Here is an 8,672-nt window from a genome sequence, read left to right on the forward strand (position 1 = left end):
AGAGTGTCTTTATTTAACCTTGACACTTTCACACAGAAAAACTCCATACAGCACCTTTAAGGACCAAACCCATAACGTTCCATTTGGCAAATTAATAATTGATCCAGTTAACGAATTAGTGTATGCAGGAAAAGCACGTCTAATAACAAAAGTCCAAAGAGCTGTTTGGCACATGGATATGAAAACTCCCATAAGCTTTATAACAGGTAAAAATAACACAAGCCATGATGAGTCATAATTTATAGCCTGAATCAGCATTGAATCGCAGCCTTCTGCATCCTGTTTCTGCTTAGATATTAAAATATTACCTATCTATCTATCTATCTATCTATCTATCTATCTATCTATCTATCTATCTATCTATCTATCTATCTATCTATCTCTTTGTCTGTCTGTCTGTCTGTCTGTCTGTCTGTCTGTCTGTCTGTCTGTCTGTCTGTCTATCTATCTATCTATCTATCTATCTATCTCTCTATTTGTCTGTCTGTCTGTCTGTCTGTCTGTCTGTCTGTCTGTCTATCTATCTATCTATCTATCTATCTATCTATCTATCTATTTGTCTGTCTGTCTGTCTGTCTATCTATCTATCTATCTATCTATCTGTCTGTCTGTCTGTCTGTCTGTCTGTCTGTCTGTCTGTCTGTCTGTCTGTCTGTCTGTCTGTCTGTCTGTCTGTCTATCTATCTATCTATCTATCTATCTATCTATCTATCTATCTATCTATCTATCTATCTATCTATCTATCTATCTATCTATCTATCTGTCTGTCTATTTGTCTGTCTGTCTGTCTGTCTGTCTGTCTGTCTGTCTGTCTGTCTGTCTGTCTGTCTGTCTATCTATCTATCTATCTATCTATCTATCTATCTATCTATCTATCTATCTATCTATCTATCTATCTATCTATCTATCTATCTATCTATCTATCTATCTATCTATCTATCTATCTATCTATCTATCTATCTATCTATCTATCTATCTATCTATCTATCTATCTAAGCCTAAATGCTACATGATTAAAAAAATATTATTGCAACATAAATGGTTAATTAATTGGACATAATGACTCTATATTATTTTAAAAATCGAAATTATGCTTTCAAAAACATAGAAAATAGGCCAGATATAGATGATTGACATATGGCATATGAATAAAGATAAGTTAACATTTTCTTTGGCACAGACAGTTTTCAAGCCATTTGCTGTGTATGATTTTAAAAACATTGAACACAAGTGAACACACAGCATTTGTTTCAGTGTTATTATTAACTTAAACTGTTAAGAATATGTTTTTGTTTATTGAATTAAAGCTGAAATAAAATATAAATGTTAGTACAAAACCTTAAACTCAAAAAAAGGTATCCTGGGCAACTAACTGAAATAAAATAAGTTTAAGTACTAAAATTAATAAAAACCAAAACTGACCTAAGAAATAAAGCTAAAAGAATGACAAAAGCACATAAAATTAACTTAAACTAAAATTAAAATCTGAAAATATAAGAATAAAAGCAAAATTTTTAAAAATATTATAGTGTGTAAATAATACTAAAATAACACGTGTTTCCCTGCTCAGCATAATATCATTATATTGCATGTTGTGATTTGCATGTTTTTATTATTTAATCGTACACCACTCGACTCTCAGTGATGATGTTGTTGTGTTATCTTTGTACCCTGCCAACAGTAATAATAGTTATTACAGTTATGAGCGAGTATTTAATTGGACCTTGCTTTATAATACTCTCCTCTCTCAAATGGATTTGTTTGGCATCATTGAAGCTTAATTGCTGTTGGTTTAATAGGTTTCCCTGTAGCAGTCACAATGACACACAGCGTCTTTCTGGCCACAGTCGTGTGTGTAATGAGTGAGTCAGAGTTTACTTCTTCCTCCAGATCGTTCTGCTTCTCAGGCTTTTGGCAGATGTTTCAGCTACAATGACTTCCAGTACACTAATTGCAGAGAATATAATTATGGAGCAAACTGTAGTTAATACTTAATACTTGCAGTTATCTCAGGAACTCTGGGTGAATGCAGATCCTATTCCAAGTCACATTTATTTATATACTGCCAAATGAGTTGCTTTAATGATGCCTTTATACCTTTCTGGGGCTTTAAAGTGGTGGTTGAGTAGCTGTCAATGGAGGGACAGAAAACTCTCAAATATCATTAAAAAGATCTTCAATTGTGTTCCGAAGATGAATGAAAGTCTTACAGGTTTGGAACGACATGATGGCGAGTAATTAATGACAGAATCTTATTTTTTGGGTGAACTATCCCTTTAATTGAGCTATAAGCAGCTCTACACAATACAAGGGTCATCATTCCGCTCAATTTAGTTCTCATCCAGTAGTGTCAGAGTCAAATTGCTAATATTACTCAATATTAAAGTGCCCCAATTATTCTATTTTAAAGGTTCCTAATTTTGTTTTAGAGTCTCCTACAATAGATTTACTAGCATCCAAGGTAAAAAATTTTTTTTTCAAATAATATACAGTCCATATCACTTCATTTATCAAAGAGTCTGAAACCGGTTTGTTTGAAGATTCGGTCTCTTTAAAGCCCTCCTTACTGAGAGCCTCCTCTGCTCTGATTGGTCAGACGGCCCAGTCTGTTGTGATTGGTCGACCGCTTACAGCGTGTATCAAAAACAAACCCCCTATTACCATATCTGAATTTCAGCTCTTCCCCAGCACTTGATAAACAGTGATACGAACAGTAACGATGGCATACTTTTTTCCTGTCTCAGCTACAACTACAGTGTTTGAGAGCGGGGGAAAGTAGACATTGTTTGCGCTCATCCAATGAAAACCATAGGCTGGCATTATGCAAATCTGTTACACTGTTACATAGGTTTGTAACAGGAAGTGAGACTGGAATTGCTGACGACTCGTTTCAGCAGTTCAGAATCGATTCTCTCTTTTAGGAGACAATAACATTTTATTGTGCACTTTGATCTTTAATACTTTGTCGACCTTTTACATTCACAGACAGCTCTATTACACACTGCATGAAAGGAAATATTTGTAAAAGCATTATGATTTTAAGTTTTTTGAGGTGTTGTGGCACAAATAGTCCGGAAGAGGTAATCTTAAATAGACACGTGATTTCAGAAGACCTGGAATAAAGTGCATATGGTTGTTTACTTTTATCTCTTTTTGAACTCTTATCATACTTTTTTTGGCACATTTCTGTCCTTTTTGGACGCTGAACTGACTTGAGCTGAGTAATGATAGTTGAACTCATTTCACTTCATAACTAATGAACTTTGCAACATTCACGGTGTCATTGAACTAAATCGAATCAACATTGAACTAAATTGACATTATTGTCTTTTTACAGCTGTAATTGTATTTGTTTCATAACTGAGTTTATTACTGTAAAGATTCTGCTAAACATCTCCATCACATAACTCCTCGGTACAGATGTATAAACGAGCAAACTCATCTTTAAGGAGCTTATCTTAAAATCTAATTAATTATAATTAAGTGTTCAGAATTTCAATCGCATTCAGGGTTTACCAAGCGTGAATGTGCATGTCTCAGACAGCTTCATCATCTCACTGTCTGAAGCGTAAACATTTCCCGTACCCCACAGCCCACTGCATGCTGGGAAGACATTTCAAAGAGAGATAGACTGTAAGGACAGGGAGACCGAGAGATAATCTGAGCATTAATACGTCTCAGCAGAAAGAAGGTAATTATGAATCAGCACCTGTGGACGAGACTCTTTTAACTTTTGCTCCAGGATCACACTGACCTTCAGATTCACGGAGGTTTAGCTCATAGTTCACGGGTTTGCTTTTATGAGGTTTGCTTTATCGTTGATCTTTAGCATGCGCTTTCATCCGAGGCGACTTGTAGTATGCTAATTTTAGGTACAGACCTCTTGGAGCACGCTGAGGTTAAGAGCTTTGTTCAAGGGCGGCCGTGGCTGTTACTCCATTACTCGGGTTTCTAGGTCACTCCGGTTTGTGATTAACATTGCAACCTTTCCTTTGTGAACAAAAAACAAACAATGCTATCTGCTGGCTGAATAAAGATTTGGACTAAAACGGTTTTGGCAAAGATGCATTATTTTAAAATTTGCATTGTGAATAAAGTGATTTCAAAGCAGAATGAACACACTTTCTTCAGAAAGCAATTTATTTTGCAGGAATCTTAATCAGATGCTAAAGTAGGTTTTGATCTTTATTTTATTGTTTTAGATGATAAAATTGTAATTATTATTACATTTCTGTGCAGCAAAAACATTGGATTTGTGCATGTGAGAAACTTAATTTTAATTTATATCATATTTTGCACATTTGCATTGTGTAAAAAAAGTGCAGTGAAGTAAAAAAAGACAAAACTAGCAATGTTTCAGCACATTACTTTCTTCAGAGTGTTGAATTAATGTATGTTAGACTAAGTGTTATACAAGCCATTTGTTAATGTAGGTCTTGGAATTTATGTCATAGGCTAATTTCTTTTGAGGTTATTAAAGATAAAGCATGTAATAGCTTAAAGTCCCTCCTTCAACGTCAGTCAGATTTGTTTTATCGTCTGCAGGTGAAAATCATAAGTCACATTTCTTATTAAAGTAGCAGCAAATTACATGAGAACTCATTTTAATGGAAACATGATGCAATTCACCTTTAATCTACACCTTAATCTGTTCAATTAAAACCATAACAGAATGGATGACGTGTCGTCAGGGATTCATCTCTCCATCAGCATGTTTAATGCACACACACACATCATAGCCACTTGATGTGATAAATGACTCCCTGTTGGAGTGCTGGATTATATGGTTATCACTGCGGTAATCCTCGGGTTTAACCTGCGCTTTGCCTTTACACCTTCCCTCAAGAGTCAACAGATAATCAGCTGTTTCCTCCACACCATTATCCTTCAGCCTGGAGTGCACAATCTGTCACAATACTCATAAAAAAAAAATATGTCAGGCACGGAATAATATATGTCCTAATTAAGAGAAGAGGCCAGTGATGTAACATATTCTTCATACACTCAGAAGAAAAGGTTCCATATAGAACCTTCAAGGGTTCTATCAGGCGCTTCATATATATAACTTTTAAGGAGTTCCATCATGGGATTATTTCATGGATTTAGTTTTAATGAATTTATTAAATAATTTTGTTTTAATTATTTTTTAAGAATTAGGCAGAACGTAAACATGCTTTGGGTTCCGTCATGGGATGATATTATGGATTTAGTTTTAATAAATTATTTTTGATCTAGTTAATTTTTTTATTTTGATTAAATTTTATGAATTAAAAAGCTTGTAAACATACTTTGTTTCACAAAAAAATGTATGTATTAAAAAAATTAAACACGAAAGTATTATGCCATTATTAAAGACATTTCTCATTATAGAACCTCTTTTGGCAAAAAGCGTTCTTTAAAATTGAGTCATTAAACAAAATTGAGTTCTATCCACCTTATTTTTCATGCAAATGAATCTGACTTCTGTTGTCACTCGCTTCCAGCTTTTTTCAGCTTGTAATGATGCTTGATATTGCAAACTAGTGTTTTTTTTACCATATTATTTTAATGTGCTGTCTTAATTATAAACACACTGTTTTGTAGTGCAAACTGTTTTACTATTTACTGGACTTTGTTACTCTTCAAGTTATTTCCCTGTATGAATCAGAAGTCTTGCACATTCACAAAAAACAGCTTACTTCTCTCGTAGATAATAAGGTGGATGTAGAATCACATTCACATTTGTTCTCCAAGAGTGTAGGACAGGTGACAGTTGTGTAGATATTCAGCAGATTTAATTTTTTGTGTTTTGTTTTATACATTTATAAACATATTAGTATGCGCTCGCTATTATTGCTCATACTCAAGGTTTGTGATGTAAACAAACCACTAACCCTAAGTATTAAACTTCGGCATGCAACTCATCCCGCTACTTCGGACATGAATGATTCCTTAAATCATATGGCTTGTTGAGGAGAGATGTGCTGTTATTTAGTAATAAGCAATAATACTTGCAATGTTTCCACGTGCCATATGATTTACATTTACATTTATTCATTTAGCAGACGCTTTTATCCAAAGCGACTTACAAATGAGAACAATAGAAGCCGTTAAACTAACAGTAGGACAACAATATGAAAGTGCTATGACCCCTCTCAGTTTAATCTAACGCTGTCCCTTTTTTTTTAATAAATACAAATAGAATAGAAGAGAAAGTGTTAGTATTACTGGATCAAGTGCTGCTGAAAAAGATGCGTCTTCAGCAGTTTCTTGAAAGTGGCTACTGACTCGGAAGCTCTGGTTTAGTTAGGCAGATCATTCACCAACAGGGAACAGTCATGGTAAAGGTCCGAGAAAGAGATTTTGTGCCTCTTTGAGATGGCAGTGGCACCACAAGATGACATTCGCTAGCAGAGCGCAAGTTTCTGGATGGCAGATAAGTCTGAAGTAATGAGTTTAGGTAAGAGGGAGCAGTGCCAGTGGTTGTTCTGTAGGCAAACGTCAGTGACTTGAATTTAATGCGAGCAGCAACTGGCAACCAGTGCAATTTAGTGAGGAGAGGAGTGACGTGTGCTCGCTTCGGCTCCTTAAAGACCTCTCTAGCTTCAGTATTCTGGATCAGTTGCAGAGGTTTGACAGAGCAAGCTGGAAGACCAGCCAGGAGAGCATTACAATAGTCCAGTCTGGATAGAACAAGCGCTTGGACAAGGAGTATTGTAGCATGCTCTGTTAGGAAGGGCCTGATCCTCCTAATGTTGTGCAAGGCAAATCTACACGACCGGGCAGTCTAGCAAGGTGGTCTGTGAATTTCAACTGATCATCAATTACAACCCCAAGGTTCCCGGCTGACCTTGATGGAGTCATGGATGATGAGTCTAGCTGAATGGAGAAATTGTGATGAAGTGTTGGGTTGGCCAGGATCACAAGTAAGCTCGGTCTTCGCAAGGTTTAGTTGAAGGTGATGGTCCTTCATCCAGCCAGAAATGTCTGTCAGACAGGCTGAGATACGAGCAGCGACCGTCGGATCGTCAGGCTGGAATGAGAGGTAGAGTTGTGTGTCATCAGCGTAGCAATGATAGGAAAAGCCATGTTTCTGAATCACAGATCCTAGTGATGTCATGTAGATGGAGAAGAGGAGTGGTCCAAGCACTGAGCCCTGAGGCACATAACGCATAATATGATAAAACACATTATAATATCCATTAACCATAATCCCCATTTAAAACCATAAATCCATAAACCATAGATTTATATAGGAGTTCCAATGATGCAACCTGGGGTTAAAGGTTGTATCAGTGATTTCAGGCCCAAAAATAAATGTCTAATCTTTCCTAACGATCCGCTAGCTGCCCGCCCCATAAGCATGCTGTCAAAAACCGCGCCTCTGTAGGCAGCGTAGGCTCTGAGATCTGCACACAAAAACAAATGGGTACAACCACCACTCAAAACCAAAATAAAGTGTTTTTTTTTGTCTTGTAAGATTAATTTTTTGTGCTCCAAGCAGGTCTATTTTGTGGTATTGTGTTGCAAGACTGATATTCATTTAAATTATTTTGTGTGATTTATATTTGGAAAAATTCCATTGGTGTTTTTTTTATTGTATTGTTTATTTTCTCAGTTTGCTGGACATTTGAAATCAAATTAATTCCAAGTCCTTTTCCAGCAGTTGGAGACGTTTTACCTGGAGACCCACTGGCTTTGGTCATAAATAGTCTGAGTAAACGTCTCATCTTTGTCATATTAGCAATTTCTATTTATTTTTTTTAATGCATGTTACAGTGGGTAATAATGCAGAAAAATTGTGAAATAGGAGTTTAGACTTTTGATATTGAAAGCATATTGGATGTAAAACTACATGAAATTGGTCCAAATTGTATGCAGAAATCTATGTGATGTGTTTTTGCTGTTTGCTTGCAAAAAAATTCGATCTGTGCAAAAATCCGAGATTCGTTGAAATGCGGCCTATGATATTCTGATGTTCCTGGAATGTAAATATGCTTTTTTTCTCTCATTTATTCATCACTTGGTAAAGTAACAGCAGACCTCTGTTTGATAACTCACTATTTGAGGAATCGTCTCTGTCTATGGCAGAAGCACAAATAGTTTAGCACAAGTTGCATCTAATGCATAGTTTCAGGGCTTTGTTCTGATCACTAACCAGAACAGCTGTAGGCTTGCCTTTTTATCCACAGGAGAAAATGAGAGTAACAGAAGGACAGAAAATGGAGTGAAATCTCCAGCCGAGCTCTGCGGCGTTTGATGATGTCTCTGTACTCTGAGATGTAGTGGTGCTTGAATCGTCTATAAAGTCGCTGAATCATCTTTATGTTCCAGTGAGGCTGATGCAGCTCCAGCGCTGCGGGATTCAGCAGAGGTTATTATAGTTTGATTTATTGTGAGAACTGAGACGCTCTGCATGTACAGCGGTCAAAAGTGCCACCAGAAGCATCTAATTAGCCAGAGCCGGCGTAAATTAGCACATGCAAACTAACAGGACATTTATTAGAAGAATGTTTGTTGGCATGTTTCTTGTTGATGTCTAAAATATTCTTCTCTATTGAATTTTCTTGAATGGACGGATGCTTATGCAGCATTAATATACTTTATTAACTGGCATGGGTTTAGAAAAACTGCTGTACTAATAACAGTGATTAATAATTATTGATGTAAAATAGTCTTTTTGAAAAATAACT

Source organism: Siphateles boraxobius, unplaced genomic scaffold, assembly GCF_051911475.1.
Source record: "Siphateles boraxobius isolate OS27281-9 unplaced genomic scaffold, OSU_SipBor_1 73, whole genome shotgun sequence".
NCBI classification, from domain to species: domain Eukaryota; kingdom Metazoa; phylum Chordata; class Actinopteri; order Cypriniformes; family Leuciscidae; genus Siphateles; species Siphateles boraxobius.